The sequence below is a fragment of the Rattus norvegicus genome, chromosome 1 (assembly GCF_036323735.1).
Source record: "Rattus norvegicus strain BN/NHsdMcwi chromosome 1, GRCr8, whole genome shotgun sequence".
Taxonomy (NCBI): Eukaryota; Metazoa; Chordata; class Mammalia; order Rodentia; family Muridae; genus Rattus; species Rattus norvegicus.
The window spans coordinates 43,081,802-43,106,297 of NC_086019.1; the positions used below are offsets into that span (position 1 = coordinate 43,081,802).

Below are 24,496 nucleotides of genomic sequence, written 5' to 3' on the forward strand. Positions count from 1 at the left end.
TTGGGGGGAGGCTATGCTTGTGTGAGACTGGTCATAGTTATCCCAGGATGACCTCAAATTCTCACTCTGAGGTTACTGAAGGTAACCTTGAACCCTTGACTCTCTTCCCAAGTGCTGAGATTACAGGCATTCACAGCCACCACAGACTTGGCCTTCACCTGTTAGTGGATATTTGGTTTGTCTCTGCTTTGGTCTCTTATGAACTCTGTGGTTCATTCGAATACCTGTTTGAATTACTGCTTCAGAAAGTGCAATGCCTTCATCTAAAAGTGATGCCACTAAGAGCCTGATCGGTTGGTTTACTGACTAGTTGATTGCTATGAAGCCTACCTAAATGGCTCTAAATGGCCATGAACTTGGGATCCTCCTGCCTCTGCCTCCTGTGTGCTAAAATTAGAGGCAGGAGCTACCCTGCCCAGCACAAAGCCTTTAGTTTTTCTTTGATTAAAAACAAACAAACAGGGGCTGGAGAGATGGCTCAGCGGTTAAGAGCACCCGACTGCTCTTCCAAAGGTCATGAGTTCAATTCCCAGCAACCACATGGTGGCTCACAACCATCTGTAAAGAGATCTGATGCCCTCTTCTGGTGTATCTGAAGACAGCTACAGTGTACTTATATATAATAAATGAATAAATAAAAAAAAAACAAAAAAAACAAACAGGGGTTGGGGATTTAGCTCAGTGGTAGAGCGCTTGCCTAGCAAGCGCAAGGCCCTGGGTTCGGTCCCCAGCTCCGAAAAAAAGAAAAGAGAAAACAAACAAACAAACAAACAAAAACCCCACAAATATGCAGTCTTCAGGCTGGGCCTTGTTCCCTTCCCTTTTCCTGCTGTGTGAATTTGTGCCCTCTCAGCTTCGAGGCAGTCCCCACACTGACAGCTTTCGCTGTCATCAGGGTTGGGTTTCTCCATTAGCTCCTCGGCGCCAGCAGGTCTTCCATTGCAGCTGCCTTTGGAGATTGCTGTCTCAGGATGAAGTCAGTGTAACGTGTCACGTACATGCCTGTATGGAAACTTTTCTTTTAATTTAACGACAGGGTCTTATGTCACTCGGACTTGAACAGCAAACTTGCTGTGTAGACGAAACTGGTCTTCAGATTTCTGTTGTCTTCGTCCTCTGCTTGTTTGTTTTTTGAGACAGGAGTAACCTCCCAGGCTGATCTGGAAGCTCAATTTGAAAACCAGGCTGGTCTCAAACTCAGACATCCACTGGCCTCTGCCCCTGAGTGCTGGGATTAAAGGCATGTGCCACCATGCTGACAAAGATGGTCTTGAACTCAAAGCTATCCTCCTGCCTTAGTCTCCTGAATGGTATGATGACAGACTTAAGCCACCACACTCAGCCTTGTGAGTAGACTCTTGCTTATTATATCTGACTAGGAACCTAAATGTGTCTTCTGAAGTTGTGCAGCATTAGGAGAGAGCTAACCCCTGACATTCCCAGGTCAAACCCTGGCAACAGTGCAGATGGCATGAACCTTGGCTACTTTGAACTCATCAAAACAATGCTTTAAGGGAGACTGTTGGGCTATCTTGATAGAAAGGTGGAGCTGGGGAATTATTTTTCATGAACAAATAAAAACAATGTTTTAGTGAGTCAGATTTTCTGCCTGCTATTCTAGTCGCAGGACAGCCCCTTTAAGATAGAAAATTATCTCCCCATTCCCAAAATAGCTGATCTGAGCATTGTTTCCATAACGTCTGCCTTAAAATAGAATTTTACTGTCCTTGTAAAATGTTGAGCTCTGCAGGATTCTTCGGATTTACTTTTATTTACAAAACTCATCTCTGGAACAAAGGTGACTAATGACCCGGGGGGGATTGAATTCCAAACGAAAATAATTAATTAAAATAAAATAAAGGGGCTAGAGTAATGGTGACTCAGCAGAGAACAGCCCTTACTGCTCTTCCAGGGGACCTGAGTAATAGGTGGTTCACAAATACCTGTAACTTAGCCCCAGAGGATCTGATACCTTCTTTTGACTTCTTTAGGTACTTGCCCAGAATGGCATATACTCATACATACATACACACACACATACATACATACACACATACATATGCATACACATATACATACACACATACACATATACATACATACACATACACACATACATATGCATACACATATACATACACATACATACATACACACATACATACACATACATAGATATATACATACACATACATAATACACACATCTTTTAAAAGTAATTAAAACAAAAACTAAATCATTTCTTTGGTTTTTGTTTTGGCTTTTGTTTTTGGTCTTATATGTTTGTTTTGTTTTGACAGGGTCTCACTCTGTAGCTCTGGCTTTCCTGGAACTCACTATGTAAACCAAGCTGGCCTTGAACCCACAGAGAGTTTAGAGCCTTGCTTTAAATTTAGTGAGTTTAAGTTAAACTCACTTAAGTCTGTGCACTATGAGGTGCCCCCTAAGTTCTTTTTTTTTTTAGATTTGTTGATTTGTTTTCTCTTTAGTTATGTCTACATGTGTGTGCAGGAAGGAGCATGTGCACGTGAGTGCAGGTCCCCAAGGATCAACAAGGTTTCAGATCCTCTCTGAGCCATCTCTCTAGCCCCTGAGTTGTTTTTGCTTTTAAAAACTTCTTAACTTCCTTCCTTATATTGTGTGTGTGCGTGCATGTGTGTGTGTGTGTGTGTGTGTGTGTGTGTGCATATACACAGGTGTGCTGTGACTTGCATGTCTTGCATGTGAAGGTCAGAGTACAGCTTTGAAAGCCAGCTCCCTCCTTCCACCTTGTGTGTCCCAGGATCTGCCAATGGTCAGGAACTCTCTGAATCCACTGGCTGACAGGAGAGCCCCAGGGATCCGCCTGTCCCCACTCCTCCTCCCAGCATTGGGATTCCAAGTAGATGCTCACCAACCTGGCCTGTCAATTAAACTCTACTCCTCAGATTTACAATGCGAATATTTTGTGGACTGCACCTTTACCCCACTCCTTCCTCATTCTCTGAGCTTTGTCGTCTTTTATTTCAGTGCTGGGAATTGAGCCCAGGGCCTTGCACATGAGGGGCAAGTGCTCTACCACTGAGCTATGTACCTTTAGTCCCTCTCATTCCTTTGAGATAAATATAATTTTAGCTTTCAGGTTATATTGTCTTCAACTTTCTCTATAAAACTAAGTCTTCAAAAATCTAGTCAAATAGAGGATGAATCATTGTTGGGCTTCCAAACACTTGTATTGGCTTCATGTTTCCATACTCAGTTCTCTGTACTCCAGAGAGTCAGTGGTAAAAATTGCCCATAGCATACCTTATGTTACACGCTTGTACAGAAACGGTCTTCATTTACCCTAGTGAAGGTCCTTCTATGATATTGTATTAGTTATTTTCTCATCACTGTGACAAAATACTGATAAAAGTAATTTTTAAAGTCTTAAGTTACAAAAATAACTTAAGGAACGAAGTGTCTTAGGGTTTCCTTGCAATGAAGAGACACCGTGACCACAGCAACTCTCATAAAGGTAAACATTTAAACAGGGCTGGCTTACAATGTCAGGGGTTTAGTCCTTTACCACCGTGGTAAGAAGCATGGCATCCAGGAGGGGGCTGTTCTACACTGGATGGAGCTCGAACACTAGGAGTCCTCAAAGCCCACCTACACCGTGATGCACTTCCCCCAACAAGGCCACACTCACTTCAAGGCCACGCCTTCTAATAGTGCTGTCCCCTATGGGATAAGCATTCAAGCACATGAGTCTGTGGGGGGCCATTCCTATTCAATCTACCGCAGGAAAGGTTTATTTATTTCAGCTCAAAGTTTGAGGTACAGTCCAGCATGGTAAGGATGTCACTGTGGCAGAACATGAGGTAACTGGTCACGTGGCCCCTATAGTCAAGAAGCAGAGAGAGCTGAATGGTGGTGCCTGGGTCACTTTCTCCTCTTATGTTCCATCCAAAGGCTGAGGTAGTTTGACAGGGAGGTACCCCACAATTCAGGCATTGAATCCTTGATTCCTAGTTAGTGGTTTGTTAGAATACAATGCAAGATCAGAGTCATGGTCCAAGAATGGAGTTATAGCAGGAGAACTCTGAGTGCTTGTGAGAAAACATCAAGAAAGCAAGACAAGAGTCTTGTGACCTCAGTTTTTTCAGAACATGAAGTTGTTCTTAGAATGTGCTCTCATGCCCTCTCAGGTGTAGCAGAGAGGAGTGAGTTCACTTCATATTATTTATTGTAACTGGCTATTATTGTTTATAAACCTCTATGGGAAACATGTTTTTGCTACATGTGGCAAAAACTGTCATCTGTCACCTGCTCCTTACCCTTGTGATTATACACTTTACTCCCATGACTCTCTCTTAACCCTCAGAGTATAAATTGTCATATGCTCTGAATAAAGTGGGATACTGTGTGAGACTGTAGTTGGCCTCCTTTTTAGCCTTCATCCTCTCAGGTTCAACCATCTTTGGACTGGTGAATGGTGGTATTTGGGAAGGCTTAGTAGGTGTGGCCTTGCCGGAGGAAGTATGTCACATTGAGGCAGGCATTGAGGCTTCAAAAGACTCTAGTTATTGAGTTCTCTTTCTGTTTCCTGATTGAGGTTTGAGATGTGAGCTGTCACGTGTTCATGTGGCTATGCCTGGTGCCTGCTGCCATGCTTCCCCCAGTGATAACAACAGATTCCTACCCATCTGGAACTATAAGCAACACACACACACACACACACACACACACACACACACACACACGCACACGCACAGAGCCCAACCCTTCTTCCTATAAGTTGAATTGGCCATAGGGTTTTATCACAGCAATGGAAAAGTAAGACTGGACCCCCACCCCATGGAATGTGGTCATCCACATTTAGGGTGGGCTTTCCCACTTAACAAAATCTAGGACCCTCACACATAAACCTCACACTCATTCCCAAAGTTTTGTTTCCATCGTGAATCAAAATCCTACCACGTTGACAATACTAACCACTGTAGGTTTAAATTCTAATTATGGAAGCCTTTAAAATAACACTTGTTTGACTGAACAGGTGGAGCAGGCTAGTTGGGAGGATGAGGCAGGAGGATTGCAGGTTCAAAATTAACCTAGACTTCGTGAGTCAGTTCCAGTCTAGCCTGGTGAGGTTTCTTCCAAATACAATGTCCCTAAAGTTCTTGGTGGTAAGATGTTTGCCTAACATGGAGTAAGCACTGGTTTTAAACCTCAGTACTGCAAAAAAAAAAAATAATGCTTATAAGTTAGAGATGCTTCTTTTCTACTGAAGTCAGGCATGCAATGAGAATGGTCCTGTACCATTATCAAGCAACACACTTCTGGAATCTCTGCCAATTATTCCAGAGCAGAGAAGCAAAGAACCTCAAGTATAGAAAGAAAAGATAAAAAAAAGGGCAAGATAATATCAAGGTGGGGTTGTGGGGTTGTATCACCATGGCAAATACACACGATATGTGCTTGGTATACACAAGCCTTGGGCATCAAGCAACTAGTCCATCAATAACAATGATGTGACACCTTTAATCCAGCATTGGAAAGGCAGAGGCAAGTGGATCACTGGGAGTTTGAGGCCATCCTGGTCTACATATTGAATTCCAGGCTACTGGGGCAATCCTAGATAATTCAGGAGTAGGATTTTACAGGGAGAGAGAGAGAGAGAGAGAGAGAGAGAGAGAGAGAGAGAGAGAGAGAGAGAGAAAGAGAGAGAGAGGCGTTTTGTGGCCACATATGGTGGCTCACAGCTTTAAGTCCAGCATGGAGTCCGAGGCAGATGGATCTTCATGAGTTCGAGGCCAGACTGGTCTATCTACATAGTGAAGTTCAGAAAAACCAGAACTACAAAAAGTGATCCTAACTAAGAAAAAAGAAAATGTGTATTTCTCTAGCAGAGGACCCAAATTGGTTCCTAGTACCAACATTAAACAGCTCACAACCATCGCTAACACCAGCTACAGGGGCTTGAACACCTCTGGCCACTGAACACAGCACACATGTACAGAAAGATAACCACACATGTACACATGAGTGCAGATAGAAACAACATGGAAATTTTCCCTAACCAGGGGCAGTGGTTATAATGGGTAATTTGGCTTATTGTCACAGTTTTCTACATATGTGTACATTTGTATCTACATAATATATGTGTCTCCGGGACCTCATACCTTTCTGTGCTGCCATTGAACTTCAGATGAACTTATGCAGAGGCTTAATCTGCCTTGTGTCCTCATCTGCAAAGGGGTCCCTCTTAAGACAAGGGTAATTAGATATTCTGTCCCTTTTATGTTATTATTAATCTGCCCTGACACCCTTTGGTTTTTGGAATCAATCTTCTGAGCAGAACTTGTTTATCTCATTACTCTGAGCTATTTTTCAATGGCCATGATCCAGGCCATTTTCATACAAGCCTATACTGGTTTTGAGCATATTTTTTTCACGCCACTCCTCACTCTTCATCACCTTCTCTTCTCTTGTTAGCCCCGATTGTTGCCCTAGAAAATTTTACTTCCGTTTATATGTATCTGTACATATATGATCTTATGAACCTATATAAAATGTAAAGATGAGCAAATAAAAGAAAGCATTGATATTTGTTTTCCTGTGATTTAATTCACTTATTAGATTACTTATTTAATTCATATTAGATTATGTCCAGTTGTGCTCATTTTCAGGTAACGACGTAACTTTATTCTTTTTGGCCAAGAAAACGTTTTATCCCCACCTAGAGAGTATGATGAGGAAAAAGTATTTTCTCTGGAGCAGTGTAGGGAAAGAGAGAAGGCATCGGGCGTGAACTGCTCTGCAGTGCCTTTGCTAAATGAGACTCCTCTTAAAATACTGAAAGGCGCTGGGTGGTGGTGGTGGCGGTGGTGGCGGTGGTGGCGGTGGTGGCTGCGCTTGCCTTTAGTCCCAGCCCTCAGGAGGCAGAGGCAGGCAGATCTCTGTGAGTTTGAAGTATGCCTGGTTTACAGAGTGAGTTCCAGGACAGCCACGCCTACACATAGAGAAACTTGGTCTTCAAAAAAACAAAACAAAACAAAAACCAAAGATACTGAAAAGCAGCCTGGGGATACAGCTTGAGGGTAAGAGGTTTGCTTAGCTCACAGGAGGTTCAATCTCAGGGGGACAAAGGAAGAAATAAAGAGGGAGGGGGAGGGGCACGGATTGTAAGCAGCAGATGTTTAAGCAAGTCCACCTTTGGCCAGGTCAGTAGAAAAGAACAATCTTGGAAGTAGCTCCTTGTTCTAAGAAACTTCTGTCTCCTTTGTGAATTGTGACAAAGTTGTGACAGATATAGACTCTATGGATACAGCACTGACTGACCTAAACTATAGAAAGAACTCTTTGGCAAGGAGAAAAAAAACAAGTCATTTACACTCTGCACGTGTTAGATGCTTCTTGATGCCCTGATAATAGCTAAGAGTATCTAAGAAAAAATCACCGACTGTCCTCCAGGTTTTGTGGCACACACCTATGTTCTCAGAACTTGAGCAGTAGAAGACGGGAGCTTCAAAATTCAGGCTGGAGAGATGGCTCAGTGGTGAAGAGCACTGACTGTTCTTCCAGAGGTCCTGAGTTCAAATCCCAGCAACCACATGGTGGTTCACAACCATCTGTAATGGGATCTGATGCCCTCTTCTGGTGTGTCTGAAGACAGCTACTGTGTTCTCATACACATAAAATAAGAAACAATTCTTTAGAAAAAATTCAGCTACACAGTGAATCTGAGGCTAGCCTAAGGTATACAAGCCTTGACTCAAAATAATAACAGGGATAGAGAGATGGCTTAGGGCTAAGAGCTGTTGTAGAAGACCAAGTTCAGTTCCTAGCACTCACATGGTGGCTTACAACCATCTATAACTTCAATTCCAGGAAATCTGAGGCCCTTCTTCTGACTTCCAAAGGTACCAGGCATACACAAGGTACATGGACATACCTGCAAGCAAAAGACTCAATACACAAAATAAAGTAAATCTTGAAAGATAACAGTAACCTACTGTCTCAAAGAAACAGTAAAAGAGGCAGTTAGAATTCTGGGTTTCTCCCATTACAACTGTGATGTCTTAGAGTTACAGCAGTAATAACTCTTGAAATAACTTCTTGAAAGTCTCTGAGGAAATGATCTGTGTTGTTTCAGAAGAGGGAGATGCAAAGGCATTGAGACAGTAACTGGGATGTTACTGAATAATTAACTATAGTTGCTGCTTGCAAGCCACCATGCAAGGAAAGGGCCCAATTGACTCAGCCTTCCCAATCCCCTGAGTGAAGCAAGCTGCTTCTTGCTTAACGTTGTGACTCGATTTGGAATCATCCTTTGTTTTCCTCTTGAAGGACAAAGACTGAATCTTAAAGGCCAAAGTTACAACACCCAAGACACACTTCTCACACCCTGGAGTAGCCTCCGCCTGCTGAGTTGGACACACGCACAAGGCTATCCAGCTCTTGCCTGCTGAGTTGGACACACGCACAAGGCTATCCAGCTCTTGTCTGCTGAGTTGGACACACGCACAAGGCTATCCAGCTCTTGCCTGCTGAGTTGGACACACGCACAAGGCTATCCAGCTCTTGCCTGCTGAGTTGGACACACACACAAGGCTATCCAGCTCTTGTCTGCTCCCATCCACTATCACATACACAGGGACTCTGGGATGGGAGAATGGCTCAGAAGTCTAAAGCACTAATGGCTCTGGCAGAGGACCCAGGTTCAAGTCTCACCACCCACATGGTGGCTCACACTCATCTATAACTCCCATTCCAGGGAATCTAATACCCTCTTCTGACCTCTGTAGGCACCAGAAATGCTTGTGGTACACATACATGTATGTTGGCAAAATACACATACTCCTGGACTGGAGATGTGGCTCAGCAGTTAAGATTATTGACTACTTGTCCAGAAGACTTGGGTTCAATTCTCAGCATCTATATAGTGGCTTACACCTGTGTGTACCTTTAGGTCCAGAGGAGATGCTGCCCTCTTCTGGTCTCTGGAGGCACTGTGCACACATGGTGCATATGCACACATGAAGACAAACATTCATACACAGAAAATACTGTGGGGTTCCTTCTTTTTTTTTTCTTTTCCTTTCCTTTCTTTTCCTTTCTTTTCTTTTAAAGAAAATAGACTCCAAAAGCTGAGACTTGGTTTTCCAGGTCCATCAACTTCTGAAAGGTAAATTCAGGATCCTAGAACTGAGCTAACTTCCAAGCCTACGTGAAACTGTAGACATGGTGCCAGCATCTCTGTGGCACCTGCTGAACACCTTGTAGCTGCCTCAGAGCAGGGCCCAGCAGCTGGGAGTACAGCTCAGGGGCACACTGAGTTACAATATGTATGAGAGCTTGGATTTGATCCCCAGCACCAAAATAAAAAATAAAATAAAGTAGGTGGCTAAAAAATGGCTCAGGGCTTAAGAGCACACACTGCTCTTGCAGAAGGCCCAAGTTTGGTTCCTAGTGCCCATGTCAGGCAGCTCCCAACCACCTGTAACTCTGGTTTCAGGGGATTTAATGCCCTTGGCCTCTGAGAGCACTGATAAACACACACACACACACACACACACACACACACATACACACACACACGCACACACACACACACACACAAGCACGTGCACACACGCACGCACGCACCGCACACACACACAAATAGATATGTGCGCCTGAGAGCACACAGACACATAATTAAAAATAAGCCTTTAAAATAAAATGGCAGCAGAGGGCATCACAGAGTGAGATAGCAATTCAGCTAACTCAGATTCCTCCTCCTCCTCCTCCTCCTCCTCTTCTTCCTCCTCCTCCTCTTCTTCCTCCCCTTCCTCCTCCTTCAATTTATTTAATGTATGTGAGTACACTGTAGCTGTTTTCAGACACACCAGAAAGAGGGCATCAGATCCCATTACAGATGATCGTGAGCCACCATGTAGTTGCTGGGAATTGAACTCAGGACCTCTGGAAGAGCAGTCAGTGCTCTTAACCACTGAGCCACCTCTCCAGCCCCCGGATTTCTCTTCTTTTAAAACCACAAACACCAACACTGGAGTCCTGTTCTGATGACCTCATCTAGTACTCATAAGAAGGGAGGAATGGTGGGGACCAACTAATGAAGTCAGCAACCAACTTTGAAGAAGTCAGCCTCAGACAGGGATTCCAATGGGAAAAGAACAGTTTCTTTCTTCCCTCCCTCCTGCCTGCTAGCACTCTGTACAAGGTACATTTGGAAATGAGTCACCTCTCTGTGTGGCGTTTTGAGAAGGAAGAAGCCCTGTGTCTGACTCCATGTCCCCAGGTCACACCTTTGCCATCTGGCTGCCACTTTCTATTTTGGGTGAAGGGAAAGTAAACTTCTCCCTAGGTGAGGCCACTGTGCTTTGGGAGGTACTCCTGTAGGTCTACTTTTTATTCATTTGTCTGTGTGTGCTTGTAAAGACCAGGAGACAACTTATGGGGCTTGAGTTTTGCTCCCCACCTTACTGAGGTCAGACCTCTGGTTTCTGCCATTGCATGGCTTGTTACCCAAGTTCTGAGGATTGAACTCCGGTTGTCAGGACCTTCATGCCTGGCACTTTCATACTCGCTGAGCTGTCCTCCCTGTCCCAGGCTCAATATGGGCTGTTTTCCTCCCACTCCAGCAATGTGACCTTCAATAAGTGACTTACTGTTTCCCAGCCTGGCAGATAGAGCCTTGTAAGATAAGAGTAGGGGCCTGGAGAAATCAGGTGGAACTCTTGGCCCATAATGCCAAACATCGCTGGGAGAAAAGAGGCTGATGCAGGGGAGTGATGAACTCAGAGTTTCTGTGGATCTGACAGTGCAGCATCTGTGGGACAACTAAAACTGTGTGTCTCAGATAATCAGTTCTCTGACAAGTCAGAGGCCAGAAAACCTTGAGCTCAAATAAACGATAAAGGGTAAAGATACACGTTGTCGAATGGAGGCCTTGAGGAATAAATTCAATCAATACAGATACATGTCCAGTGAATGAATTCAATCATGTATTTAAGTTGACATCTTTTACTTTCAGGTTATGGCTTAAGGTAAAGTTAGTTTAATCCTGCTCTACAAAGGAAGAAGAGAAGAAAGGAGAGAGTGGGGAGGGGGTTGGTGGTTGGATTGTGTGGTTAAAAGAACTAAAGGTCCTGCCTCCCTCTAGCTGCCATCTTGCCTCTCCTTGTGTGTGTGGGCCTCATCTCAGCTGGTCTGCCCGAGACTCCCTGAACATGAACCTTAGTTCCCCACGAAGCCCCATTTCCACTTCAACAAGACGAAAGAAACGATCATAGACCAGGAAAAGCTCGCCAACTGCAGGCACAAGTGAGCATTGATGGGAAAGCAGGGGAAATTTGCAAAGCTAGCAAATCCGAGGGAAAGGAGACTGACACCGAGAGATGTGGAGGTTATTTATTGGGGGGGGTGGGGGAGAATGCTCGTAGAAAGAAGGTGGTTCACAGAACAGCCACAGCAGACAACAAAAATAAACAAACAAACAAACAAACAAATAAATAAATAGCTGCAGTTCTCCTTAAGAAGTTAGGAGTAAACAATAACACTGGTATGAAGAGATGAACATGTTTACAAACCAAGGAACAGTGATCCATTTTAACAACCCTAAAGTTCAGGCATCTCTGGCAGCAAACACCTTCCCCGTTACAGGCCACACCGAGTGGTTGACAGAAATGCTTCCCGGCATCCTCAACCAGCATGCTGCAGACAGTCTGACTAGTTTGAGGAGACTGACTGAAGCTCTGCCCGAAAAATCTGTGGATGGAAAAGCACCACTTGCTACCGGAGAGGAGGAGGAGGGTGAAGTTCCAGATCTGGTGGAGAATTTTGATGAGGCAAATTGAATTGATGCAACTTCTGAAGAAGGTGACACTTGCAGAAGCTACATACAGGAGCTGCTATTTTATGTCATGACTGCTTTTAAAAAAATTTTTGTTTGATATGGATATGATAAAATCTAGATCTCTAATATTTTTTAAGCCCAAGCCCCCTGGACACTACACTGCAGCCCTTTTCTGGTTTTGCTTATACCTAATTCATTCTTTGATGTAGTGCCATGAGGGTGTAGCTTTGGCTGTGCTCCCCCAAGCTCCATGCATTTCATAAGCTGAGAATAGCAGCCAGTGCTCTGGATGAGAATCCCATCCGCTTAGCAACCCAGCAAAGAAGGCCTCCTCCCCATCAATAGAGCATGCCCCGGCCCGTGAGACTATGTGCACTCCTTTTGCTCAGATAAATGTAGTAGCATTGGGAAGGACCATCTCTAATGGTTTCTCCGTTCTCTTTGCTGTGCTAATAGTATCATGAGCTCCTAAGTGCTGGACCAAACTTTCGGCATGTATATCCATTAACTATGACTTTATTTCATTTGCTCTGAGGCTTTGATACACAGATGAATCTTGTTCACCCACTGCTTCTCCCAGGGTTAGTGAATTCCTAGAAATAATGTTTCATCAATAAGGCAATGCAGCAACCTAGGGTCAACATTTTAACCCCCTCCCTTATTCTACTCCCCAATACAGACACACACACACACACACACACACACACACACACACACACACACACACTCTCCAGCCATGGTACAAACATGTTATCCCAGCAGCCCAGGTACAAACAACCAGTAACAGGCCCTGGTTCCCCAAAACTGCTGAAGCGACTCAGAGCAGCTAATTCTAAACTGCTTATGTGGCCTCATGTGGTTCCCCCCCCCCCCCACAGAAACCACATAAGAGACCACAGCTCCACCTTGGCCTCCAACAGCTCAGGTGCTTCTTCAAACCCACCATCCCCACACATGGTATGATGAAACCCTCCACTTGGAACTGTGAGGACCATTTTAATAACAGTCATGCTATAATCTGTTCACCTTCAGTAGATCAAAATTTCCAGGAAAACACCGCGCGCGCGCGCGCGCGCGCGCACACACACACACACACACACACACACACACACACACACACACACAGTTGCATAAAATCACAGGGCTCTTGTACACTTGAGTCTTTCTTCCTAACCTACACAGCGACTCCCAGAAGGTTGTGTGCTTTTCCCTATCAGGAGATGGTTTGTTGGACATCCCATTATATTTATCTCCAAACTGGAGGCAATTATGAAGACAAAAGAAAAATTGTCAAGCTCACAACACATGCTGCTTACCCAAGCACTATTGTCTTTTTTTTTAAAAAAAAGATGTATTTATTATATATTAATTACACTGTCTCTGTCTTCAGACACGCCAGAAGAGGACATCAGATCCCATTACAGATGATTGTGAGCTACCATGTGGTTGCTGGGAATTGAACTCAGGACCTCTGGAAGAGCAGTTAGTGCTCTTAACTGCTAAACCATCTCTCCAACCCCACAATTGTCTTTTAACAAATGGATTTTGTATGGAACTTGTCTTAGTAAGGGTTTCTATACCTGCACAATCATCATGACCAAGAAGCAAGTTGGGGAGGAAAGGGTTTATTCAGCTTACACTTCCACATTGCTATTTCATCACCAAAGGAAGTCAGGACTGGAACTCACACAGGTCAGGAAGAAGGAGCTGATGCAGAGGCCATGGAGGGATGTGAGTTACTGGCTTGCTTCCCCTGACTTGCTCAGCTTGCTTTCTAATAGAACCCAAGACCACCAGCCCAGGGACAGCACCACCCAATGGCTGGGTCTTCCCACCTTGACCACTAGTTGAGAAAATGCATTATAGCTGGGTCTCATGGAGGCATTTCCTTTTCTGTGATAACTCCAGCTTGTGTCAAGTTGACACACAAACCAGCCAGCACAGAGCTCTACGTTTGTTGGAGGTGACAAATGCTAAGGCAACAGGGCCAGCAAGCAATGCTTTGTCCTTACTTCTCACAAAGGCAGAAGGAAGCTAGGTGTCCTAGATATCTGTGACCCCAGCTCTTGGGAGGTGATCGAGGGTTCAAGTCTTAGCCTTGTTTACAAAGCAAGTTTGAGGTCTTCGTGTGTGTGTGTGTGTGTGTGTGTGTGTGTGTGTGTGTGTGTGTGTTAAAACAAAATCTCACTATGTAGCCTTAAACTTTTTGGGTTCAAATGATTTTCTGCAGGTGTATATCACTAGACCTAGATATATTCTCAATATATCTAAGATAAAGAAATATTTCATTGCTTAAATAACAGAAAACCCAATTTTCATCACCACTCCCAAAAGGAGGTAGGCTGTGAGCTGAGAGTCATGCTAGGGCTGGTAAAGTCCTCATGACCCAGTGTCTTTGTCTATCTTCTGCTCCCTGACTTAAAGCTTACTCTGGGGCTCAAGTTTCCTCCATCCAAGCACAGAGAGAGACCATGCTCAACCCCAGACTGTATAGGAAGAATCGGCAGCCTTACCCCCGGTGCTCCAGCAGGCCTCTGCACATGGCCATCCTTGATTAAGAAAATTGTTATGTTGGTGAATCTGGACCTGAGCCAAATGACTTCTCTGTGTCCACGAGGCAGCCAGCTTCCCAGAAAGCACATGGACAGGGAGGAGCAGGTGTGGGTGCTTGAGTGAATCTTTGTGACCACAGCAAGAAGGAAGGGGTGGAACGTGTGTGTTGAATGGCAGTGATTCCAGTGTAGTTACAGAACAGCAAAGAAATAGGAGAGATAAAGACATGGAAGGGGGCAGGGCTGAGTGGAAGTAAAGGGTAGTCGTGATTTCAAAGGAGAGGAGGCTGGAGACATGGCCGAGCTGTTTAAAGCACTCAAATCCAGAGACCTCGGATTCTATTCTCAGCATCCTCATGGAGGCTCACAACTGTCTGTAACTCCTGTCCCCAGGAAATCCCTCAGTCTCTTCCGATTCAGACATGGACAACGTGCACAGACACACACATGCAGGCAAAACACTCATACACATAAAATAAAATTTAAGAATTGTTAGAAAAGGGAGACATACAAAAAAGCAAAAAACAAAAACAAAAAAACCCAAAACGGAGACAGGAGGATTATAACAAACACAGGTCAGCCTGAGCTGCAGTAAAATCTTGTCTAAAAACAACAAAAAAAGAAAGAAAGAGGTGACCAATCTGAACTGCTAGTAAAAGATCCCATATTTGCAAGTAAAATCACCTGGCACTGATGGCTTTAACTATGAAACTCTAATTCTGAGGTGACTGTACAGCTAAGGAAAGCCACTACGTTTAGCTTTTCATTTCGGCCTCACATTTACCGTTCTTGTCTCCAAAGGTCGGGAAATTGATGAGCAGAAGGGTTATGTGCTTTTATGGCATAATGGTATTTAAAATGTCAAGAAGAAAGAAGTGGGGGGTGGGGGCCATTTAGCCTGACGTTTTGATCTCCTGGTCATCTGTCTTCAGCAGCTTCTTGAACTTCACCCATGCATACAGATACTCCTTCACACACATGTGCACAATTCAGTCCCACAGCCAGCAAGAAGCGTTGGATGGGGAAGGCTAATCTAATTGTCTAGTCTGGCAGTATTGACAAAACAGAGGGAGGTTATTTATAGTCTGTGTTTTGAACAGAAGAACCCTCTTTTCTTCTTCCTTCTTCCTTCCTCCTGGAACTCACTCTGTAATCCAGAACCCAGAGACCTCAGTGCTGACACTAAAGATATGCTCTGTCCCACAGCTTGGCTCAGATTTGCACCTCCCCATGTTGTATGTGACAGAAGCTGCCCTTCCCTGTGTGGCCACATACAATCACTGGGCTCTTGTACAATCACACTCCCTTTCTGATCTGCACAGCAACTCCCAGAAGACTGCGTGTGCCTTTCCCCATCAGGAGAGGGTTTCTTGAACATTCCACAAGCATGGAAATAAATCTGAATATTTCTTTCCAAGCTAGAGGTCATCATGAACACAGAAGGGAATTTATCAAATTCATAAAGTATGCTGAATAGCCTAAGCACAGTTATGTTTAATATATGGATTTGCCTGTCATTTTTTTTGTTTGTTTGTTTGCTGGGGCTAACTTCCCATGACAACAGAGCTGGCAAACAATATCTCATCATTATTTCTCAGAGAAGAATGAAGTTGGGTGTGGTGCATATCTGTGATTCTAGCTCTTAGGAGCTGAAGACAGAAAAGAGTGGGGGTGGGCTGAGGTTCAAGATCTAGCCTTGGCTACATAGCAAGTTTGAGCACTGCTTGAGCTACCTGAGATCCTGACTCAAAACAAAACAGGAGACTCTAATGACACCACATTCAAAATCCTAAAACAGTATCTTTCTTTCTGTCATCGTTGTTTGCAAGTTACTTAAAAGATAAAAAGGATCCGAGCCTGGTAGGGCTCACCTGAAATCCCAGCATTCTGACCCCTGAAAGAAGGTCAGAAGTTCATGGGTGCATTCTGAATTCAAGGCCACACTGGACTACATGGACCCTGATTCAAAATTCAAGCAGAAAGGAAGAAGAAAAGAAAAGTGTCAATAAGCAAATATAATGACGTCATGATGTACTGGAATTGTCTGTTTCTAGGTATTCTAACATGCTCAGGTGGAAAACCAATCCTTCATGAGTGTCTCCACAGTCCAAAAATCAGTCTACTTTCAAGTCACTCTGTGTGTGTGTGTGTGTGTGTGTGTGTGTGTGTGTGTGTGTGTGTGTGTGCTCTTGCCCTTGGAAGCACAGAGACCTCTAGGCTAACCCAGGTTAAACAGGGAGACATTCAAATCTTTTTCATTTTGGATATGTGAACGAACCTTGCATCTCTGGGATAAAACCAATGTGGTCATTTGTATGTTCTTAATATGTTGTTGAATTCAGCTTGCTAGTATCTCTTTTGTTTTGTTTTGTTTTTAAGACAGGGTCTCTCTACCTAGATATCATGGAACTCATTCTGTAGACCAGGCTAGCCTCAGACTCAGAGATCTGCCTGCCTATGCCTCCAGAGTGCACCACCATACCTGGCTCTTACTAGTATCCCGTTGAGCATATATGCATCTATGTTCAATAGCAAGATTGGTTTGTGCTTTTCTTTATTGTATTGTAATGTCCTATCTGGTTTCAGTATAATGTTAACGATGGTCATAGAATAAGTTTGGTTGTGTTCAATCCCTTTCTATTTTATGAAACAATTTGAACAGTATCACTGTGTGATCAACATTTGGTAGAAATCAGCAGTGAATCCATCTGATGAGGGAGACTTTCAGTTACCTCGCAAATCACATTGCTTGCGGTGGATCTCTATAAATTGTCTAATTTCCTTGGTTTAAATGTGAAAGGTCTCGTGTGAAAGACCATGCAGTTCTTTTAGCTTTTTCAGCTTGTTGGAATATAAGTATTCAAATGTTCTCTAATGGTCCTCTGGATGTCATTGGTGTTCATTCTAACAATTGCCTTCCATTGCTAACTTTATTAATTTTCTACTGTCTTTTTCTTTTGGCCAATTAGCAACAGACTGACTTGTTAGTCTCTCCAAAGAAACTGCTCTTTGATTCTCGGTATTGTTTCCCTACCCTCTCATTCAATTCCGCCCTGAGCTTCGTTATCTCCTGTGGCCATGTTTGCTCCCCCCTATCATTGGGATCAGTGGCTTGAACTGGTTGAATTCCTGGCAGTGCTGTTCATCCTCCCTTGCCCATGTCAGGAGTTTGTTGGAAGTGATTGATATCTTCCCAGTTCTTATGCTCATTGGTTCCTCTCATGAGAGGTAGTGATGTCATGAATAAACCTACCTTTCTTCTTCTTCTTCTGTGTAGAATATACCTTCAGAGCTGGCATAGTTTTTATAATGTGCCTTGATTTAGGCTACACACACACACACACACACACACACACACACACACACGCATGCACACACGCGCACAGTGAGACAAGGTATCTTACTTACAGTTCCATTGGTGTGAAGAGACTTTGCCTTGTATACAAGGCAACTTACAGAAGAAAATATTTAATTGAAGATTTGCTCACAGTTTCAGAGAATGAATCCATTATCTTCATGACAGAGAGATTGCTCAGTGGTTAATAACATTTGTTGTAGAAACTCTTGCAAGGGACCCAGCTTCAGTTCCTAGCATCCATATGTAATTCTAGTTCCCGGTGTCCAATGCCTACTTCTGGTCTCTGTAGGAACTATACACACACACACACACACACACACACACACACACACACACACACCCTGGTACACATACATACATGCAGGCAAATACTTATATACATAAATAAATCAAAAAACATTTTTTAAAACTCACTCTTTAAAAAAAAAAAACTGATCAAAGACTGGTGAGATGGCTCAGCAGTTAAGAGCACTGGCTAATCTTCCAAAGGTCCTGAGTTCAATTCCCAGCAACTACATGGTGGCTCACAACCATCTGTAATGGGATCAGATGCCTTATTTTGGCATTCATATTATATGCAGTAGAACATTTATACATTAAATAAATTTTAAAAATCTATTTTCAATTGAAAAAATGTCATAATAAAACAAAACTTTTAAAAACCGATAGAATTGGATAGAATCTAAAAACTATATATATATATATATATTTACATTTAGTATTCTTTGTAACTTTTTTTAAAGATTTCTTTTATGTATATAAGTACACTTTGCTTTCTTCAGACACACCAGAAGAGAGCGTATCACTTTTATGTGACTTGGAAAAGTCATTTTGTTTCTCTCAAACAGATCTCCACTGGAGAAATTAATCCTTCTAAGACTGTTCTCAGTAGATAGATAAACAGATAGATAGATAGATAGATAGATAGATAGATAGATAGATAGATAGATAGACAGACAGACAGACAGAGCCACCAACATGTCTATATAGATTTGTAGTGTGGTGCAGTGTGTCTTGAGTCTGAAATGTCTCTACAGGTTCATGTTTTAAATGTTCTGTGGTTAATATGACTGAAACTCTTAAGGTCGATGTGAAAGGTCACTGTGGGCAGTGCTGTCCCTGGGCAGGCGGTCCAGGTGTGTCTAAGAAAGCCAAGTGAGCAAGCCACGGGAGCAACTGGTAAATGGTACAGCCACATGCACACACATACCCACTTCCCACACAGACACATTTCAAATAATTTCAATAATAAATCTATGTACAAGGTAAGAGTGGATATTATCTAGATGTTAGAGTAGCATTTGGGGGCCCAGGGAAGGGTGATAGCCATGAGCTGGGGGCTAGCTTGGGCTACATTATGAGTTCTAACCAAACCTGAGCTACAGAGTGAGATGCTGTCTCAGAAAACAAGAAACAAACATAAAAATCCTGTCTTCTCAACACATACAAACACACGTGAGACAATAGCTGTATCGTGATGATCTCTTCACCATGTGTAGCAAACATCTAGTTGTATGTCTTTATACATATATTGTGTTACGGTCTTACTATGTATCCTAGTTAACCTGAAACTCATTGTGTAGCCAAGGCTGGCTTCGAACTCACGGAGATCTACCTATCTCTATCTCCTGAGTGAGAGATTAAAGGCAAGCATCACCACGCCCAGCTGCATATAGGATTTCCATAAATAAGTTATATGAAGATGAGAAAACAAAGGCTGTCACTGTTTCAGTATTGGCCCAGTCTGGACTCTGTAAGGGGGAGGTGGGGGTAGGGGTCGGGCGGGGGCAACATGTGAACTTGAACTAACTAAGGCCAAACATGGAATTTGTTTGCTCCCAGATGGCAAAGTGGGGTTGAGCAATAAAGCTATAGAGGAGAAGGCACACAGCTGGCCCACTGCAAAGGGAGCAAGTTTCAACATGTTAGGGGTTCTTTCCATCCCGCGGCTGTCCATTCTCAGGCCTGGACCCTGCAGTGGGCTTTTTAAATTTTTGCAAGAATAAAACAGAAACTCTTCTTGTTGTCCTGCCCAAAGCCTGCTTCTGAAGAGGGGGGGTCCCAAAATGTCTATTCCCAAATAAGGGCACAGTGCTGGTTAGTGGCCGGCCGAGAGGCTCCCCGCTGGTTGTGGCTACTGAATCTTTTCCTGGAAAGAAGCACCTTTGAATGAAGAAGCTCTTGGAACCATGTTCCTGGAGTCGACCACACACAAAAGGCCAAGTCACATGAGTGAGGGGCAGCAAGGCAGCCTTCCAGGGTGGTCAGCTTGACGTGCCTGGAGAGGCTCCTGACAAGAGGTTGGTGCATGCTCCAAATGCCCACTCTCAGCATAGTAAGGATTTTAATTTCCAAAGTTTTAAATATTGCTAGTCATTGTTAATTAATGCTTACTTAATGTCTGCACCTGGGAGCTGAAGTAGGGGGATTGCTTGGAGTTCAAGGCCAGCCTGAGCTACATAGAAAGACGCTGTGTCAAGAGGTTTTTAAAAATGTAGGAGTTGGAAAGATGCTCAGTGGTTAGGGACACTTACTGCTCCTGCAGAGGACCCGGGTTTCCCAGCACCCAGCTCACAACCTCTGTTACTCCAGTTCCACAGGATCCAATCATTTTTCTGGCCTCTGAGGGCACCAGACTTGCGTGTGTGTGTGTGTGTGTGTGTGTGTGTGTGTGTGTGTGTGTGTGTGTATGCAGGCCAAACACACAAACACATAAAATAAAACTAAAAAAAAATTTAGAATATAATTTTTAAAAAGAGGTCTTTTCTGCCATTAAAATGAATCCCCACCCACCTACACCCAGTTCTACTTCTACTCTTACTGAGAAGGCAGCATTTCTGTCTGTTTTGAGGCTGTAATTCAAGGCCAACCTGGGCTACATAGTGGATTCCAGGCCAACCTCGGCTACAGTGTCTCAAAAGATTAAAAATAAATAAATAAAATAGGAAGCTGATCAGCTCACACCTGCCTAACATCTCAGTACTGGGAGCGTCTGACTCCTCTGGCCCCTAAGGGCACATGCAAATGCCTGCACACAGACCCACAGATACGAAATTAAACACAATAATAATAAATCTTATAGCAAACAGAAAAAACAGGCTCAGGGGAGAGGGGAAAGATAGCTCAGTGGTTAAATGCTTTCCGTGCAAGCCTAGGGACCTGAGTTCAAGAATCCACTTAAAACTGTGCCTGGGCCCAGAATAGCCCCAATGCTAAGGCCGTGGAGGTGAGCTCTGGGGCCTTGCTAGGCGGCCAGTCTGGCCTAATTGGTGAGTTCCAGACCAGTGAGAGGTACAAGGTGGACAGCTCCTGAGGAACCATGGCTCTGGGCTCCACACACATGCACGCACGCACGCACGCAGAAAGAAAAAACAAGGCTCCTGATTTACCTTTAGGCCAGGCTGAGCAGTAAAATTATTCATTCATTTCTTCTGAGAAGAGGGTTTTGTTTTCTTTGTGGGATTTTTTTAAAAAAGATTTACTTATTATATATAAGTACACTGTAGCTGTCTTCAGACACGCCAAACAGGGCATCAGATCTCTTTACAGATGGCTGTGAGTCACCATGTGGTTGCTGGGATTTGAACTCAGGACCTCTGGAAGAGCAGTCAGTGCTCTTAACCACTGAGCCATCTCTCCAGCCTTTCTTTGTGTTTTATATACATCCAATTTCTTCAGCATTTAATTCCAGAGTTTCCTTTAGGCACTAACCAGAAAGAGAGAAAGAAAAATCTTTTTTTTCCATTTTGCTGCATAGTTTCACCTAGAATCCTCATCTTTTCCCTCTGTGACTGCGGAGAATTTTTTAAGTCAATTTGCATATAAATGCAAATATCTCTTCCTCCAGGTTTTTCCTGCAGCTGTTAGGAAAGATTTTGGAAATGTCTTTTGTAATCTAAATACAGCGGCACCCACCTTGGAGGGCAAGACAATCAAAGTCACCACTGGCTGCACAGCCTGCCAGAGGCTGGCTTGGGATTCCCGAAACTCTCGCCCAGAAAAATGAAATTCTTCAGCCGAAAGGACGGTTTAGTTGGGAAAGTGTCTGCACAACATACATCCGTTTGCCCTGGATCCCATCCTCTGAGGGCTGAGATTGACAGGTATGTGCTCCTGCCACTCCTGGTTTTATGTAATGCAGAGGATTGCCCCAAAATTCAAGGTCATCTTGGACTACAGAATATGACTCTCTCAAACGAACAAGCAAAGAAACCAAAATCTTATCTTTGTTATTTTTTTAGTATATTTAATATGTGAGTGTATGTGAGCATGTGTGTATGTGAATGTGTGTGCGTGTGTATGTGTGTATGTGTGTATGATTGTGTGTGTGTGACTCCGTGTATGTGAGTATGATGTGTGGGAGTGCGTGAATTTGTGTGTGTGTGTGTGTGTGTGTGTGTGTGTGTGTGTGTGAATGAGTATGTGTATGACTGTGTGTATGACTCTGTGTGTGGGGGAGTATGTGTGTGTATGACTGTGTGTGTGACTGTGTGTGTGGGAGTGTGTGAATTTGTGTATGAGTATGTGTGTGTGTGAATGTGTGAGTATGTGTGTGTATGACTGTGGGGGTGTGTGTGAATTTGTGTATGAGTATGTGTGTGTGTGAATGTGTGAGTATGTGTGTGTATGACTGTGTGTGTGACTGTGTGGGGGAGGGAGTGTGTGAATTTGTGTGTGAGTATGTGTGTTTAAATACATTTTTGCTACAGCATTCTTGAGGATGTCTAAGGACAAATATGGAGGTCAGCCCTCTTCTTTTACTATGTGAGCGCCTAGATGGTCAGGCTTTGTGGCAAACATCTTTACCTATTGAGCCATCTTGCCAGCCCGGTGGTGTTCTATTTTGATTTCATGTGGTTTTGGTTTTGAAATAGGGTCTCACTATTTAACCAACCTAAGCTCAAACCCAAGGACCCCTTGCTTCCTTATCTCCAGTCCTAGGATTAAGGTTCAGCCCACCATACTAATAATAATAATGTTTATTGCTGGTGTTAATGGCTTCAACAAACAAGCAAGCTAAGAATCAAAAGTTAGAAGTCAGGGAGCCGGAGAGATGGCTCAGTGGTTAAGATCACGTATTGCTCTGGCAAAGGACCTGGGTTCGACCCCTAGCACCTATGCTGTGGCTCACAATTCCTGTAACTCCCGTTCTAGTCTTTTCTTCTGGCCACTGCCAGTGCCTAGCACACACATGGTACACATACATGCATGCAAGCAAGCAAAACACATTAAAAAAATTAATAATTTTTGATTTGGGCTTGAAGTGGGAAGGGTTGTTGAGACACAGTCTATTAGTATAGTTCTGGCACTCTCTGTGTAGACCAGGCTGGTCTTGAACTCACAGAGATCCTCCAGCCTCTGCCTCCTGAGTGCAGGAACTAAAATTGTATACCGCCACACCCAGGTTTTTTGCTGTTGTTGTTTTGTTTTTACTTAGAAACCATATATACCTAAGAAGCTCTGTGGGTGGAGCACCCCTCCTGCTTGGATGAGGAGGACCCTGGATTAGGATTGTTTAGAAATGTTAGCATTCCTCTAGGCTCCACCTAACAGTTACCTGGCAATAGCCAGGGTTGGCCTGGCTTGCTGCAAAAAGACTGTTTGGCTCCTCCTCGCTCTCTGCCCCTTTTCTTTCTCTGAATCTCTGACCCCTTTCTCTCCCCTTGCCCCTCCCCCACTCTCTCCCCATGTTCCTGAGTGGCCTTTTCTCTCTCTCTCTCTCTCTCTCTCTCTCTCTCTCTCTCTCTCTCTCTCTTTTATTCTCCACCCCACTCCCATCCTCAAACACAAGCCTCCTGGCATGGTGATTAGCAGCTCAAGCCAAAAAAATAAAAACAAATCATTTCTAGCCCAGCTGCAGATCAAGAAGCAAAAGGAACAGCTGCAGAGGCCTGGCCTCTTGGCCTCACTTTTCTTTGGCAAAAGAAATTCCCTGTCCAAAATGGTTCTCACCCATCTTAAGGTCCTTTACATTTATCCCCTTCCTTTCTCTGTCTCCGTTCTTCCTTTCTTTTTTTTTCCTTTTTTTCGGAGCTGGGGACCGAACCCAGGGCCTTCCGCTTGCTAGGCAAGCGCTCTACCACTGAGCTAAATCCCCAATCCCCGTTCTTCCTTTCTTAAACGTCGTTCTTTTCATTAATTCAAGAAATATTCGGAGCAGGTGGGGACTACTTTGGTAGGCAGTGTGAGGTTGTGTTTAAATAAATAAATTAAATAATAATAAACAACCCCATCACTTAGGAGGCTGAGGCAGGAGGATTGCATGAGTTCCAGGCTAGCCTGGGACACAGGGTAAGATCCTATCTCAGAAATCCAAGCAAAGTGAGGGAGGAACTGGAAGACAGCCTAGCAGTGAGGAGCACTGGCTGCCCTAACAAAGAACCCAGGTTGAGTTCCCAGCACCCCCATGACAACTCACACCCCATAACTCCAGTTCCTGGGGATCTTACACCTTCTTTTCACTTTCTTGGGCACCAGGCATGTACTTGGTACAGACACTAATATAAGCAAGCAAAACACTCCTACCTATAAAAATAGGTCAGTCAGTCTTTAACATTACTTGTTTTTAAAAAATGCAAAAAAGAGAAACCAGTTAAGATCCTGTGTTTTTTAGTCTTTCAGTTGCTCTGGGATCCTGGACAGCTCAGGCTGTGACTCACTCTAAAGAAGCAGGGGGGACTAGCACCTAACCAGGCCAGCAGCCTGCCACCAAATAGGACGATGTGCTTGTACTCAGACTCAGGTAGACTGGCTGCTTACATCATG

At 43.8% G+C, this 24,496-nt stretch overlaps 1 pseudogene; it reads left to right on the plus strand.

Moving 5' to 3' along the window:
• The first annotated feature begins 10,254 nt into the window (after nt 1-10,254).
• On the plus strand, nt 10,255-11,822 carry LOC134484125 (transcription factor BTF3-like; annotated as a pseudogene).
• The last annotated feature ends 12,674 nt before the right edge of the window (nt 11,823-24,496 follow it).